This window comes from Camelus bactrianus, chromosome 26 (assembly GCF_048773025.1).
Source record: "Camelus bactrianus isolate YW-2024 breed Bactrian camel chromosome 26, ASM4877302v1, whole genome shotgun sequence".
In the NCBI taxonomy this organism is placed as follows: Eukaryota; Metazoa; Chordata; class Mammalia; order Artiodactyla; family Camelidae; genus Camelus; species Camelus bactrianus.
In genome coordinates, this window is record NC_133564.1 from 23,725,942 (window position 1) to 23,741,598 (window position 15,657).

Consider the following 15,657-nt stretch of genomic DNA (forward strand, 5'->3'; position numbering starts at 1 on the left):
CGCTCCCATAAGCTGCCCAGCTGGGCTCTTTAGAGCTGTCTTGCTGCAATACTGCTTTCTCAGAGAACTACTCTTAAAGGGATTTATTCAAAAACCCCTACCCAGATTTGCCAGGGGAGGTATTCTGGGTAAGAGAACAAGGATACACTCCTACTTTCTCAGCTTCATTGGGCCGAGCCTTAAGGCAGGACCCAGATCCACTGACTTTTTGAGTAACTTTTTGTTTAGTATGGTGGTTTAAAGCCTGTCTCGGGGTAAGATAAGAATGAATTCAAATCCTGGTTCTGCAAACTCCCTGGAGAATGGGACAAATTAACCTTACTCAACCAATGGTGGCGAGGATTAAACGAGATAATGTATGCAGGGATTAAGCACATTAAATCCTCAATCAGTGATAGTTCATTAGCAACATTAACCAGAACTCTCTTAAGTTTCCTCCGAGGAAAAAGCATGGCAGGAATAGTCCCCTGAGCTTAAGTATCTAGGAAATGAGGCAAAATCCCTATGTCCCTTTATTTATATTCTCCCCTTCTCTTTTCCTTGACACCCCCCCCCCCATACTGGACTAAGTCCAGTCTCAGCACTAGCTCTGAATACCCCACTAACCTGAAATACAGAAAAACAGACATACTAGGTGGTTAAAGAAAATGTAGAAGACAAAATGAAACACAATATACAGTTTTCCTCCCCCACTTTTTTTCTAGAAGTGTGTCTCTGTTTGTCCCTAACTTTTACCAGTGGGTAGAGTGATAATAAAGATAGTTGTCATTCTCAAGTACTCACTATGTGCCAGAGTCTTTTCCTAGCGTTTTTGCTAAGATTATCTTATTCAAGCCTGAAGCCTCATGGGAGTCCTAGGAGATAGGTACCTTTGTTATTCTGTTTTGGCAGATAAGAAACCTGGGGCTTAGAGATGACAGCTAACTTCTGGGGAGGCAGATAGCAGCTCAGTGTGTGGAAGAATACCCTAACAGTTTGGGTTCTCGAAAACATGGTGGTCGGCCTCATACACTAGGGACTTCATGGACTCCACCCATCTTGTCTTTTATGGCTTCTAGGAAAAGTGTACAAATGGTTAGTTTTCTTCTTGGTCCCATGTAGCTGGTAGGAAATTTTCTGTATGCCCAGGGATACGTCTCTGTTCTCTGCCTCAATGTTTAGAGCTATGCAGCACTTAGAGATAGTCCGTGAGAACTTTGAGGCAGGGACTGTCATGCTCAGTAGGACTCACTGACTTGACTTTATTCGTTTCCCCACCCTCCAAGCCCTTCAGAGGCAAGGACTGGGTCTCAGACACTCTTCCCTTCCCCAAAGGGACTGCATAACAAAAGCAACTCTTCTAGCTTTGCTACTCTACATTTATTCACTTTTTTCCCCCAAATCCTTCAGTTCCCTCTTGGTAAAGCTATTCCCAACTGATACATCAGGAGGAAACCTTGGCTAAATGATCTGCAGAGTTTCAACAACTCTGAAATTCTGTGATTCTGTTGTTATATAACTTAGTGTTATATAAAAGATGGAGGTATGCATCACAGGTTTTAAGGGAGTCCAGAAATGTCACTGGATGTTAATGCTTTCTTGGACTCTCTTTTAGGCGTTGACAGCTAGGGTCACATTTCCACTAGGCTGAGGAGAAATCCAAGGGGAAGTGACCTCGAGCTGGTCTCATGCAGGCCACTCTGTGGCCGACTGAGAGCTCCCTTTTGACCACTGCATCCAGCCCAGCCCTGCAGGGTCCGTGAAGAGCGACTGAGGATAGACCACTCTCAGAGGGGATGTCATGGGTAGAGCGTGAGCTTGGATAGCAAACCCTTTGGGGTCCGACTCTCAGCTCTGCTACTGACTTGCAGTGTCATCCTAACACTCAGGGTATTTTCTTTCAGTTTTCTCCTCTGAAAAATGAGAGTGTGGCACCCTCTTCATAGGGCTGTTGTGGGGAATGAAATGATCCACGTACGTGCCAACCCCCGGCATCATGCCCATCTCATGGTTCAGCACTGCACCACTGGTAACTGTTGGTATTAGCATCGCTAACAAAGTCAAGTTGCCCTTCCTGTTTTAAAGGCTCACAGCGTATCATGCAGGGCTTGGGGCTGGTCTCCTAGACATTGGGACTTTGAGTCTCATGACCACTGATTTGCAAGAACTAAACCAGGAATAGTTATGGCCATCCTTACTGTCACTTTTTAAAATCAGATTTAATTTTATAAATTTGAATGTATTATTAATTTGGGCTCTCCATTATTATCAGTGACAAAGAATTTTCTGACTGGTAAAGTTAACCAAAGATGGACTGGCCTCTTCAGTGGTGGGAGGGCTCCTCACCATGGCAGGGGTGGCTTAAGGGTAAGGCAGAGGACCACTTGGTCAAAATGTATTAGAGGACATCGAAGGACTGGTAATGGTTTGTGTTGATGACTTAAAGTTTTCTGTGATTCCAAATGTGCCTCAGAGCTCTCTGAGCAGCCCTGGTAATTTGTCGTTTTTGTTTCAAGTTTCTTTGGTCTTACAGACTACCCATCAAGGAATAGAGAATCTATAAATAAATGTTAGAAGCAAGCCCGTAATTGATCAACTTTCAGGTTTTCCTTGGTGAATTTTCTTGAAACTCATTTCCTGTGTACAGTTTTATTTGTGCATCTCCAGGGGAAAGATCTCTCCCCTGATCTTTGAGGAGGGGTGCAGATGCCTCCTAAACTCAGCCCTGTGGCTACAACGTCAAGGCAAGGAGGCAGCAGTGCTACTTGTAGATAAGAACCAGCACTGGCTGAGCCAACGGCCAAACCTGTGAAATGAATACAGATTCCATGCCAGTAGGAAGGAGGAGGGCAAATGACTGCCAGGCCTGTGCATCAACCAAATCAGCGCCAGTCCCAGGCCACGGAGCACTGTGCTTAGATGCTTCAGTTGGATTGCTTGAGTATTGACATAGCCTTGTAAACTGAGACCCTTCAAAGGAGTGAAAAGAAAAAATAGGTTTAGAGGAACGTTTACATAGAAGTTTCCCTTGGGTTCCAGCTGCCCAACTGAATTAGCATCAAACCGTTGCCCTGGAACAGGGTCATAAGAGTTGGTTTTCCTGGCCTCACACAATGAGTTCAGTCAATATGGAAGCTGTCTGGTTTTCATTTGGAAGAAATTTACATTTGATCCCACCCTCACCCCCATGCTTCTACCCTCCTGTCTGTTTCACTCTATCATTCTGAGGCCCATATATTCGCAAAAATGCCTCCATTGCTCTTTCCCCTGGTGACATGGCTATAGAATTTCTCTCCCTCAGTCTTTCCTCCATCCCAAGCAAAACTTCCGTTTGTGAGATCAGACTGGTATGAATAAGGAGTTTGGAGGGAAAACACTGAGTGAACTAATTCACATTAAAAAGCAAATAGCTGATAAATTCTTAGAGCAGTCCTAACACTTTTTATGAATTCAGTTATCTCAGTTATACAGTGTTTGGCTTTAAAAGTTAATCTCCTGAATGGTAGCATTTCATTCACTAAGACCAAGGGCAAAAAGTTTTAACATTGTAAGAGTTACCTCCTTTCCTCTGTGTTGCTTCATCTGATAATAAGGAAGTGTTGCACCTGGGAATAGCCAAGGATATTGGTAGTCCCCCGATATTCAGAGATCCACAATCAGGATAGATGAGAGTCGTGGAAGCCTCCCTGGACATACAAGAGAGGAACTGCAGCCCCACACAGGGTCCTCTCATTCCTGCTCGCCATCCGGGGGCCTCCTGAGAGAGAGGTTCTCGGGGATGGGCCTCCCACCCCTGTTAGTTCTTCCTTCCCCTTTCCTCCCTACTCGTAGTGCCAAAAAAGGAGTGTCTTTGTCCTTTCAGAGTGCAGAGGGAAGGAGCACCCCCTTGATTTTGGAGTTTTGACATTTGAATAATAAATGTTAAATTTTACCAGTGGCTTACTAGGTGTCGCTACTGTTCTAAATGCTTTAATTCATCCATTCCACAAATATTTACTGAGAGCCTCTTGTGTGCCAGGCACTGATCTAGGCTCTGCATTGGGGAGCCAACCAGAGCCTCTGCCTTTATGGAGATAATATTCTCTTGAGGGTTGCCAGGCAGTGCACACATAAACAAGACAACATACAGTGGATCAGGTGACATTAAGTCCTACAGAGAAAAAAAATCAGTTGAGGGGAGCAGACAGTACACGTGGTAAATGTTGCTATATTTAGGTCTCATTGATGAGGTGGCATTTGAGCAGAGACCTGAAGGCAGTGAAGGAGCAAACATGACAAAATCAGTCAGAGGAAACATCAGTACAGAGACCCTGAGGTGGGAGCATGCTTGGCCCACCTGAGAAAAATCAAGGAAGGAGGGGGTGATGTGAAAAAGAGGGAGAGGGGCGTACGAGGTCAGAGGAGAGAAGCTCCACAGGGCCTCCCTGGGCTCTGGAAGGACACAGGCTTTTGCTCCGAGTTGGATGGAGAACACACTTGAGAGCTTTGACCCTGGGAATGACTTGTTTTAAAAGCATCCTCCAGCTGCTGTGCTAAAAATAGACTATAAAACATCAGGGTGAAAATGGGGGGGCCAATTAAGTGGCTAGTGTAGCAACCCAGGCTGGAGGGGATGGTGGCTGTGGGCTGGGGCAGTGACAGCAGAAGAGGTGAGCCGTGGTCAGTCACTGGTTTTATCTGAAGGTAGAGCCTACAGGATTCGCTGATGGATTGGATATGGTCTGTGAAGGGAAGTAGGAAGCCAAAGACAGTCCCAAGGATTTTGTCCTGAGCAACTTCAAGGACAGAATTGACATTTATTGAGATGGGGGAGCTGTTTAGGGGAAGAGCTGGAATGGGGAGTTCAGTCTGGGATATTATTAAGTTTGAGATGCTCATGACAATCTTAAGTAAAGAACTTGAGGCAGGCATTTCGGTGTTAGTTTGACTTTCGAGGGAGGAGTCTAGGAAAAGAATATAAAAGTGGGCAGACACGGCCTTGAAACTGACAGACAGGTGAACTGAGTGTGGGTGAGTTAGATGGAAGTCCCAGCACTGAGGTCCAGGGCACTCCAGTGTCTAGAAAAGGAGGAGGACCTCAGACCTGAGAGAAAGATGTAACCAGTCAAGTGGAAGGAAAACCAGACTCAACAGATACTCTGGAAGCCAAGCAAGGAGGTACTCAAGAAAGAGGGAAGTGTCAACCACGTCAAGGGCACCGGATAAGTCAAATCAGATGAGTTGTAACCAATACCCATTGGGAAGGTCCCAGAAGTGCTAACCAGAGCTGTTCAGAGGAGTGACGAAGAGGGACGCCCCATCAGGGCATTACAGGTCTTTAGGTGTTTAAGTCCATGAGGGATAGTCTGTTATTATTTCTGTCTTGCAGATGAGAGGACTGAGGCACAAGAGAGGGCTGAACACAGCTGGATTGGAAGCCAGGCAGTCTAGCTCCAGAGGACATGCCCTTCAAAGCTTTGAACCTGAATGCTCTCAAATCACCAGTGGCCATGGACAGTGGGGAGAAGCATCTCAGGACAACAATCACAAGGTAAAGGGGACAGTGGAAGGACAGGGAATATCACCTCACCACCCTCCTCAAATCCATCTTCGCTTTAGGAGAGAAATGCTGGCTGAGATGGGCTGGGCAAGAAAGTTACCCTTTACTTTCTCAATGGTATTTTTAAGGTTCTTAGAAATTAATTTAGAGCATGCTAAATATTCTGATATTTAGAAGATATGGCATTAAATTGCCATTGGTAGAGAAGACGACTGTGGGTAGGGGTTGGTGCTAGCAGAGATGTCTTCTGTGCACTCCGCGCTCACCAAAATCTATCCAAGAACTCACTGCAGTCTCTGTGTGATGAGCAGCAGCAAACTTAACGTTTTCGGTTTTGTTCTGTTTTACTAGATTAATGTTCTTGTTAGCTGTTGTTTCATGTGGTGAACAGAATTCGGGGGCCTCTGAGATAGACCTGCTCCAAGGAGGAAGGGAGTAGGGCAGGTTACTACAGGGGAGCTGAGCTGGAAGGTCAGTGCTCTGAAGGGACTTTGTGGTCACTCCCAGGGTGGAGCAGAGGGACGTACTCCCCTCTGCTTCTTGTTGCTCCGACTTCATAGCTTCTTTCCCTGGGACCTGGCAGGGTGTTTCCAGCAGTCGGTCTGTAAACTGTTATCAGTGAAATTTCACTTACCGTTTACTTGGGATTGAGTTGTGGTGGGGTTGGTGAAGGTAGCCTGGATTCTTGTCCTTAAAGTAAGGAAGACAACTAGGTGGCTGATAGGGGCACCTGGAGGGGGTGTTGAGAGGCAGATGAGAAAGCCCCAAAGACGTGCACCCCAGTTTCACAAGTTCCAGAGAGTTATGCACTTTGCTTCTTTGGAGCCAGGGGAAAGCAGGACCACCCAGCACACAGGTGGCCATTTACCCTTTCCAGGCTTGGAGAAAAATCAGTTGAACGGAGGCCCTAGGCTCTCAGGTCTCATGAGCTGACATTCTGGAATCAGTGAGTTCTCTTTGGTGCTGGACTTTCAGTCTGAGCATTTTGAGCAATTTCAAAAGGGTCTCCCAGTGGTTACAGGGGTTTCTCTTTGCAACTATTTGTTCTACTGTACTCGGTTTTCGATACATGTGTACACACACACACACACACACACACACAAATAAAGTATCTCTCTTTCTGCCTCCTCTTGTCTTCTTCAAGAGAAAACTTCTTTGAAAGGGGCCACAGTTTTCAAAATGAATTATTCAAAGCTGAGTGCGCAGACCATCCTTGTGGTAAGGTCTGTATAAACCCAGGAGCTTCATTTTAGCCAGTAGAGCACTTCTGCCAAGGTTTCCCTTCCTTGTCCTTATCTGCAAAGTCAAAGTATTACCATCCTGCTGAGGAGGGTCTCAACCCCCTTCCAAGCACTTTAACATCCCTAATGTATAAGAAAAAATCACAGTTTTTCTACTAATCCTGTAGCCGTGACACTGAGCTGTAAGTCCAGCCCCTCTATTGGCAAAGAAAGAAGTCAAGGCTCAGAGAGGTAGCATGACTTTCTCTCTATCACACAGCTACTTTGAGGAAAAACCAGTTCTCCTCACTCTAAGAAATTTACTCTTGTGACCATGCCCACCAAGTAATGTCTGACTGTTCCTATGTACTAATTCAAGTGATAGAATTAATGGAAGGGCCAAAGTTCAAGCCACCAACATCAAAGGGATGAGAGCTGACATGTACATCCAGGAAATCTGATATGACCAAGGTCATGTGAAGATTCAGTTTCTGGGGATTGAGAGAACTGAAACGCTTGTTTAAATTATTAAGAAAAATGTGAATCTAATCTTTATCTGCAGTAAGCAGGGTTGGGAGCTAGGGAGCAGAGCCCCAGGATAGGCTCAGTGGTCTGTTTCGGGACAGTGCTCCCCTGACAAAGTGATGCTTGGAGAGAAATCTGCTGCAAGTATGGAATATGTTCCCTCAGTCTAGAATTCCTTGATTATTTCTTCTAAAAGATACGGGTTCTGTGGTAGGTCATACATATTTGGAACTCAGGACATAAATATTCGTTGCTTATGCCATGCCCAGAGTCTCGGAGTCACTCAAGTTCTTGTTGAATGAATGCGAATGATTCGTGCTAGATAAATACACTGATGATACATTTACATTTTTTAAAACTGTTAACCTATGTATTAATCGATAAGTTAGAATATATCAGGAATGAATGTAGAGCCATGTATTCAGTTTCAAATAAATCAACAGGGACAAGAGGGAGGATATTTGTTTCAACAGCAGTTCAAATGAAGTGGATGTGAGAGCTTTAGTTTGGAACTCAGTAAGAGCCAAAGGTCTGAAGCACATACTGAGGAGTTGATTAGACTGTTTTCATAGAAGAGTGGTTTCTAGATCCAGGCTGGACATCTCTACACTGTGCTCTTAGGTGATTAAACCTTACCTGGAGTATTGGAGTTGATAAACAACTGTCACATCTTAAGAGGGACATTGATAAACTTAGACCATGTTCAGAGGACAGAAGGTAAGGGAGGCAAAAAGTCCAAATGCCATGACTTAGATGTATTGAAAGAACTCAAGAAACAACCAAAATTGACACCAAGGTTGATTAGATGATATGTTAAAGTTCATAAAAATGTTACGACTATGAAACAGCATCTATAATTTACCACCAAAGGACCTGGGATAGTTAAAGGTTGCATCCCCAGCATGGAAGTCCCAGCTCCCATCACCCAAAAACTATTTCGGGTATAAATTTAAATGCTGTTAAAAATAAAACCATTGTTCTCTATAAACAAGGGGCTTAATTATCCTTACTCAGAAATAAAGACCATACATATGTCATTTACCCAAATAACCATAGTCTCGTCTGAAAATGTTAGATCATTCCACCAAAAGATTTTTTCTATTGCTTCAAATTATTAATAAGAATTTTGACTGCAATAAAAGCAGTAAAATAAATCAATCCTTAATAAATAATAAAGTGCTCCTCCTCTTTTGACAATGATTTATTAATATCCTCTCATAGAACTGCTTATTCTCTTTCAGTACAGGTTTTTAATCATGTATGAATTTACCAAACCATATTTTATTCAATTAATATATTTCTATCTGTTTTAAGGAACTTATCAAATGCTTTACTCTGTCTCTGATTCCCCTTATGTACTATGAAAAATAATGAGGTTAGTATTGCACGACTGCTTTTGTGAACTCTTAAATCTTTATTTTCTAAGAAGCCTCAGTTCTTCTGTTGAAGTTTCAATGGTTTAATTGTGTCAGGAAACAGCAATTCTCCTGCTCTCACTTTGGAAGTTCACCTTTTTGAAATTTGGAAGATCCTGTTCCCCAAAGGACACCTTATAATGATGACCAGGGTTCTGGGATCCACCTCTAAGTTCTTTCCAGACTGTGAGATCCCATCTGGACTGGGAAGGGGGAAACTAATGGAAAGAGGCAGCTGCATGGGGGCAGACAAGCTCAGTTGGTGGTGATGCCTGAGGCATCGTGCTGGCAGGATTCTTAAACCTTGTCCAGGCTCAGCGGAAAATGGTGTCATCACACTGTAACAGTGCCAGTCATTGGCCCCAGTGAGAAGAGTGGTTGTGTAGGAACTCGGTGTTTCTGATCTAGAGCTAAGTGTTTTCTTAAGATTCCTTTACCAACCTGAGCTTTATTTTCCTTTGATGCATTTTTGTTTCACTTTTTTTCACTTTGAAGACTTTTCCCATTAAGAGATAAAATTGAAGAAACATTGGAGATAATTAGTTCTGTTGTTTATTAGTTGTTGTCACTTTGGACAGGTAGCTCAACCCTACTTTATAGTGTTTGATTTAATTCTTTCTTAGGTTAATTTTATGTAGCTGTGACTATCTATACCATCTTGGTCTTCTTAAGTTGTCTTTCTGTCCATGAATTCAATCAAAGGTACTTACTACCCTTTAAAAAATTTTTTTATTGCCATAGCTTATTTTTTCCCAGTTTTATTGAGATATAATTGACATAAATGTTACATTACAAGGTGTAAAACATAATGATACGATATATGTATATATTGTTGCAACATGATTACCACAATAAGTTTAGTTAACATCAGTCACCTCACATAGATAATGAGTGTTGATGAGGACGTAGAGAAATGGGAACCCTGTGCAGTGTTGGTGAGAACGTAAGTTGGTGCACCTGCTGTGGAAATCAGTATGGAGGTTCCTCAGAAAACTAAAAATAGAACTACCATATGATCCAGCAATTCCACTCCTGGGTATTGATCCAAAGGAAATGAAATCACTATCCCAAAGAGATATTTGCACCCCACTGTATATGGCAGCATTATTCACAATAGCCAAGACGTGGAAACAACCTAGGTATCCATCAGCAGATGAATAGATGCCCCTCAGTTTTTAATTTTAAGGTTTCATTCCTTTAAAAACTTCTCCAGACTCACTTACTCTCACAATCTCATGCGGCCAACCTTTTATTGCAGATCAGATTTTTGCCCCCACCTCACCCTTTGGACTGCAGACCTTAGGTTGTCCTGTGGTTCCCTTGACAGCTTTTGCCAGGAACATGGCTGGGAGCTCCCTGTGCTTTCTGCCGACAGCCTCAGGCCAACCACTGTTCACTCCTGTCCTGACGCTCCCACACCCACACCCACCCAGGCTGGACAACACAGCTTCCTAGAGTGGGAAGATCAGAGGGTGACATTCAACTTGCCATCACTCAACTGAAAAACCTATAAAACCTCAAAACAGCTCTATCAATACAAAATATTCTCAATCCTAAGATGCAGGATATTTGAAGACAGCATCAATTCAAAAAAGTTTTTCAGGGAAAAAAAGTACGAGATATGCACTTGGATTTACAAGGGATTGGATATCAGAAATGTAAGTCTGTCTTAGGATCAGGGAAACGCGGTGTTATTTGTTAGAATTCCACCCCTGCCACCACTTCCTTGTGTGACTGGTTCCTGAACAGGCTGGAAAGAAATCAGGAAAGAGCTTTGTGTTTCCCTCTCCACAGCCGCCCTCAAACCCATCCAGTCAGCTCTCCTACCCCAATGGCTTGGTGTTTGTCTTCGATGTTCTGGTCACTTTCAAGGCTCAGAAAGTCCAGTATCATCCAAATCAAAACTTAACTCCTTCATCCAACAGAAGCTTCTCCCTTCTCCCTCACCCCCCACCTCAGCTCCCGTCAGACCTACTCCTTCTTTCTGCCCCTCCCCTGCTCTCTCTGCTGCTTCTGGTCCCCCTGGGGCCAGTGCCGGGGCAGAGAAGGGGCCTTGTGCTGTAGAACATTCCCTCTCATTGCTGCCGTGCACATATTGGAAAATTCCTCTGGGATCCTTTTGTAGGTTTGTTATGTGAACCTGCCCTCCATCATCACCTGACCTTCACTTGCAACACACAGTCTTCCAGACTCAGGCACGTCGATTCTGCACAAGGACACCAGTCTCCAGCAGGGGCAATGCACTTGGAGATGCCCTCCTCGGAGGCCCCTCAACTCTTCCCCCCTGCACTTTGCTATTCGGCTCCCTTCCCCCAAGCTGGCAGCCCTCTTGGCTGTGGTCTTTTCCAAACTGGGGACTTGCCGGCTTTCCTCCCTCTGCCCTCCCCGCTCTCCCAGTGGGGACTTCAGCCAGCCTCGGTGGAGAGTCAGGCCCCAAATCTCATGACTAGCAAACCCAAGGGCTACATTTCAAGCTTTCCCAGAAACCCTCCTGTTCCTGTCCAGCCACAGCAAGGGGAAAGCCTGAGAGTCTGGGTGGGTCAGCCAGCGAATGGTGTGTCAGTCCCCCTTCCTGAAAACGATTCAAATCTCCACCAGTGGTTCTTTAAGGTCCCTCTTCACTTATCCCAGGAGGCAGTGGGCTGTTGGCTGGAGGGAGGCAGGGAAGCCACAAGGGTCTCTGGTCTCTGGAAATCTTTCTTCTCCCGTAAGAGCCACAAGCCTCCTCATCACATTGGAGGTTGCTGGGTCGCTTGGCCTCCTTTGTCTAAGTTCAGAATGGATGTGGTCCACCCCTCCCTTTAGAACGTGGACTGTACTTATCACCCCTCATCCCTGGTTTGGAAACTTTGGCAAAAATAGGACACAGGAGGGGTCTTGTTCTCTCTGTTACTCTTCCATTCAATTCAACAAACCTGGAGTGTATGTCGCTTGCCAGGCATCGAACTAAATGCTGGGATTACAATGGGAGCAGAATGTAATCCACCCTGAAAGGATCAGAGCTCGCATGGAGCTCAAAGTGGAGGCAGTGGGTGGGGCTTCAGGGCACAGTCTCAGCAGCCAAGGTGCCTGGGTTTGAGTCCTTAATGAGCTGCCCATTCGTTTCCCCACCTGTAAAATGGGGCTAATCATAGTGTAGTTATCATGGTGATCAAGCTAGTTCAAATACAAGTACCGTTGACTCTTCCCCTCCACAGAGCCTAGCACATACATAGTGGAGATATTTGCATTAAACACAGAAGCTTGTGCTGTCCTCACTGTGTCACAAGCTTCAGCTCATGCAGGCCTTTCACTCTCCTTCCACTTGCCTTCCAGGTTCAGGCTACTCCTTTGCATGAGTCTCTGGGCCTGGTCTTCTCCTCCTAGCTCATGGTCGTGTCCTTCTAGCACCTGACTTGACTGCAGCCACACTACGGTCACGTTATAACTCCACGGTGAGCCATGTATCTCACCATGGCTACATTTGAAATACGCACTTCCCCCTTTGAAATCTCCTTTCTAAAAATATAAGGAGCACATCTAATTATGCCTGGCGTTCCCTTCAAAACATGCGTACTAAGTTCAGAGCACTAGTTCTTGTGTTGCTTCCTTGCTCTCCTGAGAAATAAATTCAGGAGTGAAAACAAGTCAACATTTAGCACAATTTGATCTCTAGACACTCTCTAACAAAAAATGACTTTTCAGTGCACTCTTACCTTTATGACGGTTTCCTAAGTAGTAACTGTAATGGGGTATGCACTTGATACTCCTCCGGTATGGAAATTTGGATGAGGCCCCAAAGCTGAGAACTACCGTAAGAGGGTGTTAGGTCATCCGTGTAGGGCTGGCACAGGGGTGGTCCAAAACCTGTTCCGTTACCCATCTCAAGAGTTTAAAAAAGGAAGCTAGGAATTTATTAGGAGGTTGAAGCCGCCAGCAGCAAGGATTAGTTTGAAGAGAGTTGGCAGAAGCTGAGCATTCCCACCACTCCTGCCCCCACCCCACCCACCCTGCTTGGGAGGAAGGGAGTGGATATTTCCCCTCCTCTTAAGCAAAGCGAGAGAGACTTTAGAAACCACTCAGACAGAGCTTTACCCGTGAGGCCCAGAATTGGGTGAGTGCAGACTGGTAGCTGGTCTCCATCTGTAAGTCCAAAGAGAAGATGTGATTGCAGCTGTTGCTGCCAGGGAGAAGAGTAAAGAGGGCTTGGGAGGGAAGATACCCTGACCTATGGGTGTACCAGGGGCTATGGGAACAGGGGGTGAGTGGCCAGCTGGTTACAATTTGGGCTTCTTTAAAAGAGCTGCAGGGGTGGGTATAGCTCAGTGGTAGAGCACATGCTTAGCATGCATTAGGTCCTGGGTTCAATCCCCAGTACCTCCATTAAAAAAAGAAAAAAAAGTTAACTACACGTTGGAGACCACCATGGTATTAGGCGAAGCACCAAGGGAAGACCCCCAAAGAACCCGTGACAGTGCTACAGAGGAGAAAGAAGCAGCCTGCCACCAGATTGCCATGGTCACAGCCAAGTGAACCCTTTCTTGCTCCTGCCCTTTCCTTCACTCTTCTCCAGTTCTGGGAGAGCTTGAATCGAGTTTAAATAGTGATGAAGCCAACTGGCTCCTACATTACCGCCAGCTCCTCATCTTGTATCAGGTGCAACCTGGCAGGAAGAGAGGAGTCTAAATTGTATGACAAATTTGAATTCTGGATTGAACTGGGCATTTTTATTATCCAAAAAATGAGGCTATTTGTTAATTCCATAGGACCTGCCTGAGATTTCATCCAAGAGCAAAGAAGAAGCATTCAGCTTAGCACAGAAAAAAATTATATAATTGTTTTCTGCTTGCCCAGCTCATTTAATGAAATGGTTACTCAGTAATAAGAAAGCAGAAGCCATATCCCTAGATGGTCTGTAGACAGAGAATGATTTGTTTGCAGTCTTGGAAGTATGATCTTCATGTTAAGAAGTTCCTATACATTAGGAACCCACCCCCAGAGTTATGGCCTTTTAATCTGCTCTCCTTTGTTTCATTCATATGCTTTGATCACCCACATCATGAATAAAATATGCTAAGAATCAGGGTGAATTCCTCTTGCCATCCTTAGGAAAGAGCTGAGCACATGGACATAGACAGACATGAGAAATATTTGGCAAGAGACTGGACCCAAGGAATGAGAGGAAAGCTTAGCCATCCAAGGCTGGAATTGGGGCCCTACAGTGAGGGGCACCCTGTCCACAAGTTCTGCACTTCAGGCTGGGTAAGTGTGGGTGGGGGCCACAGAGGCAAGGAGGTGAGCAAGAATGCAGAGGGTATGGGACTCCAGGAAAGTTGAGGATGAAGAGAGGGAGGGAGGACTGGGCAGAGGTGGAGGTCTCAGAACGATAGAAGGGCTCTGGTAGAGGTTTGCCAGACTTAGCAAATGAAAATACAAGGCACCCAGTGCTTTGTTTTATCCGGCCATTCTACTTTAGACGGTGATAGACCAGGGCAGTGAGGATCAATATCTTTAGCATTTGCTTCTGTGGCCAATGGAGTGACCCAAAATTAAAGAGAGTGAAACAGTGTGGAAACAGATTGTTCTCCATATGAATCAGAGACAGAGCAAAGGTTAGAAAAACTAAAATATATCAACTATCATCACCAGAAAACAGAGTTATATGGAAGAAATATTGCTTGCTTTGGCAATACAAAAGACACTAGAGATAGCAAATTTACATTACCTGCTTTAAAGAAATACATCCTAGATATAAATGTCTCTAAGGGAAGTCATATAACAATGTAAGACATATTAAAAAGTAAGTATGTACAGTCTTTAATTTAATCTTGAGTCAAATAATCAGGTTAAATTTATTCCTTGTGTGACACATCATTTTAATCTTTTATTATGCATTTCTGACAATTCAGTTTAAATTGTGAGAGTGTGTTTGGCACAATTAATTTTAATGATATTTACTATCTGCTGGATATTCCTAAAAGGCAGAACATCTTGAAAAATGTGTTCAAGTTATTTAGATCCTTGTTAGCAAGCAAAAGTCGAGCTCTCCTTAACAGTGGCTTTTGGAAAACTGACAGACACAAGTGCTGATCTGCTCACAGTATCAGAAACGTGATTTTCATATCAGCAAATTCCTGTGCCAGAGGAGGTTGCTGGTGCCACCTAAAGTGTCCCCAACACAGGACTTCCTGGCTTTAGTAGCGTGATGATGCCCAGCATCAGACATGTTCTTAGAGCGAAATAAAGCTGCCCTACCTCCCCAGTGTTTGAAAGTCTAAAGCTCTGGGTGATGGAGCAAAAAGTGCCTCCCTTTCTCCTGCCCTCCTTTGACTTACCTCTCAGATGAGCCGTGAGTGTCTTGAGAAGTGATGCTGAATGTACTTTAGGATAACAGATAGCAGGGCACTGATAAATAAATCAAGACACCCTTCAGAATGCAAATAGATGCTGCTAGAATTAAGGAGAGAGCTGAAATGTATCTTGCAGGTCTAAAGGGAAACTTGAAGCCCACATGGGTGAAGTGATTTGCTCAAGATCACCTAGACAGGGCCGGGGGGCATTCCTGAGACCTGGACTTTATTCAGTTTACTCTTAACATCCACTTCCAAAGTCCAGGTTTGGTTGGTTTTTTTAATTGGGTTTTCTTAAACTGAAGTTCACCTATATTTGTGTTGCCATCAGCATTTTAACTCATAAGTTCCTGTGTGAAAAATATTGTGATTTCTCTAGAAATTTCTCTCACTGGGAGTTCCCAAACTGTTTGCTCCTCATAGTCCCAAAGCTGTCCTTCTGTGGGGCTAAGTGTGGGAGTAAGTGACTCAACAGCTCCAGCAGTTGGGGATGCCTAATCTTTGACTTCCAGGCTGCAACAGCCTCTGAAGGTTTACAAGGATTTAGGGAAGGCCGAGGATTGTCACTCGACATGATTGCCTTCGAGTACTCCAATTGTGGGTGTTGACAAGGTGCTGCTAGGACATTTTTGAAGGTTTGGATTATGATG

The 15,657-nt window shown here is 44.5% G+C and overlaps 2 long non-coding RNA genes across 4 annotated transcripts in view; one reads left to right on the forward strand and one right to left on the reverse strand.

The window, feature by feature from the left end:
- LOC141575108 (uncharacterized) overlaps nt 1-12,585 on the reverse strand; it is a 28,170-nt gene extending 15,585 nt beyond the window's left edge. For all 3 annotated transcript variants that reach the window (XR_012502462.1, XR_012502460.1, XR_012502461.1), the window contains exon 1: nt 12,374-12,585. This is a non-coding gene — a long non-coding RNA (uncharacterized LOC141575108). The remainder of the gene's footprint in view (nt 1-12,373) is intronic.
- Nucleotides 4,555-15,657, forward strand: part of LOC141575109 (uncharacterized) — a 66,982-nt gene continuing 55,879 nt past the window's right edge. Inside the window, exons 1-2 of the long non-coding RNA XR_012502463.1 lie at nt 4,555-4,628; nt 5,348-5,509. This is a non-coding gene — a long non-coding RNA (uncharacterized LOC141575109). The remainder of the gene's footprint in view (nt 4,629-5,347; nt 5,510-15,657) is intronic.